Source organism: Macrotis lagotis, chromosome 2, assembly GCF_037893015.1.
Source record: "Macrotis lagotis isolate mMagLag1 chromosome 2, bilby.v1.9.chrom.fasta, whole genome shotgun sequence".
NCBI lineage: Eukaryota > Metazoa > Chordata > Mammalia > Peramelemorphia > Peramelidae > Macrotis > Macrotis lagotis.
The window spans coordinates 189,680,608-189,687,517 of record NC_133659.1 but is presented as its reverse complement, the minus strand read 5'-3'; the positions used below and the strand labels follow the sequence as shown (position 1 = coordinate 189,687,517).

The 6,910-nt window shown below is 38.2% G+C and overlaps 1 long non-coding RNA gene across 1 annotated transcript; it reads left to right on the top strand.

The window, feature by feature from the left end:
• Positions 1-5,022: 5,022 nt before the first annotated feature.
• On the top strand, positions 5,023-6,113 carry LOC141511355 (uncharacterized). Its single transcript, XR_012475310.1, has 3 exons — positions 5,023-5,175; positions 5,286-5,374; positions 5,899-6,113. It is a non-coding gene; the product is annotated as an uncharacterized LOC141511355 (long non-coding RNA).
• The last annotated feature ends 797 nt before the right edge of the window (positions 6,114-6,910 follow it).

Below are 6,910 nucleotides of genomic sequence, written 5' to 3'. Positions count from 1 at the left end.
AGAAACTTTAAAAACATATTGGTGCCCATCTCTTTTGTTTCCATATCATCTACATTTCTGAATATCTCTCTTCCTCACTTCCCCTCCCAGAGTCATTCCTTATAAGAAAGAATTTAAAAAAAGAGAGAAAGAGGAAAAAAAACAGTTCAGCAAGACTAACATATTTAAAAAGTCTGACATAATTTACACCCTTGGTCTCCTCTCTGCAAAGATGTGTCTTCTGACTTCTCTTCTTTGGAGTTATATATGGTCATTATAATTTCTCAGCATTCCATTTGGGTTGTTTTGTTGACTTGTTTATTTTTTGTTTTTATAAGACAATGGGGTTAAGCAATTTGCCCAAGGTAGCACAGCTAGTAAGTACCCAGTGTCTGAGGTTGAATTTGAATTAAGGTCCTCCTGACTTCAGGGCCCCACTCCATCCACTATGCCACCTGACTGCCCTTGTTGTGAGTTTTGTTCTTTCATTTACATTGTTGAATTCATTTAATATAGTGTTTTCAAAATTCTTATTTCACTCTGCATCTGTTTGAAAATCTTACCATGTTTCTCTGTCTTCATCACAGTCATCACTTCCTTCATCATTACTTTCATGTACAATGGAGTTTTTAGTCATCCCCCAATGGATGGATACTAGCTACAAAGCAGGCTACATCTACCTTGTTTCTAATTCTTTATCATTATAAGAAGGGCTGTTATAAATATTTTGGAGTGTATGGCACCTTTTTTTTTAATCACTGATCAAAGGCCATTCTGGGGATGGGGACAAGGGAACTATGTGTGCGCACACACACATACACACACACATACATTTATATAAATATGTATCTATTTACATATAATATATATAATACACAAAATGATAGATATCAAACCTTATTCTATCATGCCCCATCTTTGACACCTGATTTCCTTGATTTTCTTCACATCCCAGCTAAAATATTTTGCAAAAAGTCTTTTTTCAATATCTACTAATGCTAATGCCCCCTTTCTATTGATTATCTTGAATTTATCCTATCATATTTGTACATAATTATTTGCTTGCTGCCTATCCCATTAGACAGTGAGCTCCTTGAGGGCAGGGTTTGTCTTTTGCCTTTCTTTCCATCCTCCAGTATTTAGTAAGGGGCTCAGCACTTATAATCTTTTTTTTCTTGCAAGGCAAACAGGGTTAAGTGGCTTGCCCAAGGCCACACAGCTAGGTAATTATTAAGTGTCTGAGGCTAGATTTGAACTCAGGTCCTCCTGACTCCAGGGCCAGTGCTCTATCCACTGTGCCACCTAGCTGCCCTTTATAATCTTTTTTTAAAAATAATTTAATGTTTTATTTTTCTCCAATTACATTCAAAAATAATCTTTCATATTCACTTTTTTTCGAATTCCAAACTCTCTCCTTCCTTCTCTGCCCAAATGAGAAGACAAACATTTAATATAAGTTATATTTGTGTGGTCATGCAAAATATATTTCCATGTTAGTCATGTGGTGTTAGAAAATAATAGAGGAGGAGCGGCTAGGTTGCGCAGTGGATAGAGCACTGGCCTGGAGTCAGGAGGACCTGAGTTCAAATCCGACCTCAGACACTTAATAATTACCTAGCTGTGTGGCCTTGGGCAAGCCACTTAACCCCATTGCCTTGCAAAAACCTAAAAAAAATAATAGAGGAAAAGAGAAAGAAAAGAAAATAAAGCAAAGAAAAAGTATATTTCAATCTGCATTCAAACTTCATCTTACTCTGGCAATGGATAGCATTTTTCATCATGAGCCCTTCAGAATTGCCTTGGATCCTTGTATTGCTGAGAACATCAAAATCATCGTGCATGGTTGTCTGTTTGTTTTTGGTTTTTTTGCAAGACAGTGGGGTTAAGTGACTTGCCCAAGGCCACACAGCTAGGTAATTATTAAGTTCTGAGACTGGATTTGAACTCAGGTCCTCCTGACTCCAGGGCTAGTGCTCTGTCCACCTCCTAGCTGTCCCCATCGTACCATATTGTTGCTGCTATGTACAATGTTCTCCTAGTTCTGCTCATTTCACTTTCCATCAGTTCAAGTAAGTCTTTCCAGGTTTTTTCTGAGAACATCCTACTCAACATTTCTTATAGCACCATAGTATCCCTTCACAATAATATACTATAACTTGTCCAACCATTCCCCAAGTGATGGGCATCCCCTGGGTTTCTAATTCTTTGCTACCACAAAAAGAGATGCTATAGATATTTTTGTACATATAGGCCCTTTTTCTTTTTATTTCTTTGACTTACAGAATTAGTGTAATTACAATCTCAGAAAGCTGCCTTGAACACCGAGAAGTAAAGAAAATTACTGAAGGTCACATGACCAGGATATGTTAGAGATGGCACTCAAAAATGCATAAAACTACTATGAGGTATCACCTGACACTATCAGATTGACTAAGATGACAAAAAAAAGGAAAATTATCAACGTTGAAGAGGATGTGAGAAAATTGGAACATTAATGCTTTGTTGGCGGAGTTGTGATCCAGTCTTCAGTAGAGCAATTTGGAACTATGCTCAAAGAGCAAATAAAACCAATCATACCCTTTGACTCAGCAATACCAATACTAGACCTATATCCAAAAGAGATCTTAAAAAATGGGTAAAAAATCTCACATGCTCAAAAATATTTCTAGCAGTTCTTTTTGTAGTGACAAAGAATTGGAAATTGAGAGGATGCCCATCAATTGGGGAATGACTGAATAAGTTATGGTATATGAATGTTATGGAGTATTTTTTGTCCTATAAGAAATCATGAGTGGTCAAACTTTAGAGAAGCATGGAAAGAATTACACGAACTGATACCAAGTGAAGGAAGCAGAACCAAGAGAACATTGTATACATTAACAACAACATTGTGAGATGATCGACTATGATGGATTCAACTACTCTCAGAGGTTCAGAGATCAAGGACAACCCTGAGAGAACTGTTATCGTCAATGCCATCCACATCCAGAGGCGAAAAAAACCCCACAGAATCTGAATGCACACTATGTTCACTTTTTAAAAAAATCTTCTCTTATGTTTTTCCTTCCTTTCTCAGTTTTTTTTCCTTTCCTCTTAGCTCTAATTCCTCTTTCACAAAATGACTTTATGGAAATATGTTAAACATGAAGGTACATGTACAACTTTTACCAGACTATTCGCTGCCATGGGGAGGGAGGGTGGTAGAAAAATGTGGACTTATAAATTGCAAATAGATAAATGATGAAAAATTATTATTGCATGTAATTGGAAAAATAAAATAAAATTTCAATTAAAAACAAAGAGGGATGGCTCTAGATCCCAGATCTTCCTGGCTAGTGCTCTATCTAACATGCAATACAACCTATCTAGAAAAATAAATACAGGGGCGGCTAGGTGGCCTAGTGGATAAAGCACCAGCCTTGGAGTCAGGAGTACCTGGGTTCAAATCTGGTCTCAGACACTTAATAATTACCTAGCTGTGTGGCCTTGGGCAAGCCACTTTAACCCCATTTGCCTTGCAAAAACCTAACTAACTAACTAAATAAATAATGAAAAATAGAAAAATAAATACAAGATATTTCTGAGAGGGAATATAATCTAAGCTGGAGAAATAAAGAAAGATTATGGGTACTGATGTTTGAGTTTAATGCTGAAGGAATCAAGAGATTACAAGGGGGCAGCTAGGTGGCACAGTGGGTAGAGCACTGGCCTTGGAGTCAAGAGTATCTGAGTTCAAATCCTACCTCAGACACTGAATAATTACCTAGCCGTGTGGCCTTGGGAAAGCCACTTAACCCCATTGCCTTGCAAAAACTAAAGAGAGAGAGAGAGAGAGAGAGAGAGAGAGAGAGAGAGAGAGAGAGAAAGAGACAGATTACAAGGGCAAAGATGAAGAGATCTAGGCATGGGGGGCACAAAGGGCACACTAACAGAGGTGAATGAAAAAGCAAGAAAGCCAAAGTCAAATAGATTAGACTGGAGAGAAGAAGGAAAGAAGTAACTATAAAAAGTCTGGGAAGATAAGCTAGGGCTAACTACACAGTGAAGTATTTCAATTGTTAAATTTACTAAATGGGAAAAATGATTTGGTTAGATTTGCATTTCTGGAAAGTTGCTTTGGAAGTAATGCAGGGAATGGATTAAAGAGAAAAGAGATGATCCAGAGAGATGAAGTAGGAGGTGACTGTGATGGCTGTAAAGCTTGAGACTTCATTAGGAAGACCTGAGTTCAAATCCTTCCTCAGATAATTCCTAGCTTTAGGATATTTAACAAATCACTGAACCTCTCTCAGGCTCAGTTTCCTCAGATACAAAATAAAATAATAATAATAATAATAATAATAATAATAATAATAATAGCAACTACTGCTCCTGGTTCTTATAAGGATGAAATGAGGCAGCCTGTAAGTTCCAATGTAAATACTAGATATCCTTATAGTTCAAGGGATGAGTGATTGGGGCTTAAACTAGGGAGGTGTTAGAGTAAGCAGAAGGAAAGATTCCAATATGAGAGATTCTGTGCCACCTATTGAGTAAAAAACTTCTATAGGTGGCACAGTGACCTGAGTTCAAAACCAACCTCAGACATTTAATAATTGCCTAGCTGTGTGGCCTTGGGCAAGCCACTTAACCCCATTGCCTTGCAAAAGCAAAAAAAAAAAAAACCCAACAACCCCCCACAAAAGGAAAGACTTCTCCAAGTCCTTAGAAAAGTCAATGAGAAACCAACAGCTGTATTTTTTCTCCATGTAAAGAACTTCAGGAAAGGTATGAAATTGGTTCAGGAAAGGTATGAAATTCTAGCTAGTCAGGATATTTCCTTGTTCCTTGTAAAGGTAATATTTCAGGTTTTTGACAACTCTCTTGGTTAGATTTAGAGCTGGAAAAGAGGGACCTTAGAGACCATATATTCAAACCCCCTCATCTTACAGTGGAGGAAATAGGGGCAGAGAACTAAAATATCTAATCCAAGGTTACTCAGCTAATAAGATAGACAAGTTCCTGCGCTTCAAAAACAGTGCTCTTTCCATTGTTTTCAGGTTCCTTCTGGTGCTGACATTCTCCTGTTTCAAGGTCCCTCCAAATCAAACAATCAAGTAAGATTTAATAGTCACTCAACCTGCAAGGTACAAAGCTACAAAGGCAAAAGGAAATGGTCCTTTCCCTCAAGGAGCTTAAAATCTATTGTCAGAAACGGTATGTATATATATATATACATATATATATATGTATATATATATACATATATATATATATATATATGAAAAAAATTTTTTTAACTTAGACCTGTGGTTTCATTCATCTAGAAAGCTTCCTGTTAGGAACATCTGGACTATTATTAGCAACTTCTATGCAACAGTGTGGACATACTAAGAAGTTAAATGACTTGCCCAAGGTCAGTGGGTATCCTATGTATGTACACCCTTCCAGTCTGGTAGAAGAAGGGTACTAGCAAATGGGGGGAGGTTGAGCAGATGAAGGGGATGTTAATGGGAAAATCTTTACATAGACTTTAGTTTTTTTAACTTAATTTAGAAAGAAATAAGGGATTCTGTGAGGTGGAAGTGAGGAAGAAAAGAAAAACATCTTCTCTCCAGGTGTAAGAGAAAGTCACTTCTGACATTCTGTGGACTGCTAAGATACTAGGGACACTAGTTGGGGCACTGGATAGAGCACTGACTCCTTGGAGTCAGGAGGACAGAAGTTCGAATCCAGTAGCAGACACTTGATGCTTCCTAGCTCTGTAACCTTGGCCAAGTCACTTAATCCTGATTGCTTCACATACAGGGTCATATCCAGTTATCATGACTCGTATCTGGCCACTGGACCTAAATAGCTATGGAGGAGAAAGTGAAGCTAGTGACTCAGAGCAGCAGCACCACCACTGCCTCACTCAAATGCAATTTGTGTGTTTTTCAGGACCTCACCTCCTTGATGTCATGATCTTTGAGAATGAAGGACAAACATGATCAAGACACTTCCAACTTTAACATTTTATGTTCTGAGGACCCTCCTAGTTTTGATGATGATAATAATAATGTGCCATTTACAAAGTTTTTCTCATTGTAGCTTCACAACAACCCTGGGAGGTAGGTGCTATTATTATTTCCATTTTTACTATTGAGGAAGTTGAGGCAAACAAAAGTTAATTGGTTTGCTTACACAGAGTCACACACCTAGTAAGTGTCTGAGGCTGTATTTGAACTCAGGTCTTCCAGACTTCAGGACCACTGCACTCACTACCTAGTAGTCTGATATTCTTCTGATGACATTTTATGTTCTATGTTCTAAGATACCTTCCAATTCTGATACTTTGTTCAGTGTTCCAAAGAACAATGTTTCATAGTTCTGACATACATTGTTCTAAGTGCTCTTCCAGATTTGACATTTTTAAGGTCCCTCCCACTTCTGACATTCTATGTTCTAAGGGCTCTCCCAGTTCTGATATTTTATGTTCTATGTTCTATTCTAGCACTGACTTTTTTTTTGCTCTGAGTCCTCCCAGTTCTGATACTGAAATTTTGAAATTTATTAGACTTCCTTAGATATCACTCATGGCTAGAATGAGGGAAAGAAGAACACAGTGAACTTCTTGAGAAGAGGTTTAGGGCCAACTAGGGCTGCCTCTCTCACTAAGAGACAGCATGTCCAGAGAATTCTAAGTCTGCAGGAGGGTAACTGCCAGGAGTCAGTGATGTATTTAGTGGGGGCCACACCAGCATGTCACAGATTAACCAGAGAGTTCTTGGCTCAGTCCCTAAGGTGGGGAGGAAAAGGGTTGTTGAGAACAGAACAAGTGTGAAACCATCTTCCTTTCTCTCACCATCCTCCCCTTCCTTCACAGATGGCTGATTGGCACAGTGGGTGGTACAGTCCAAGCTCTGGACTTTGCTTATCTCTTCTTTCCTGTTGACCCCATAGGGCCTGAGGA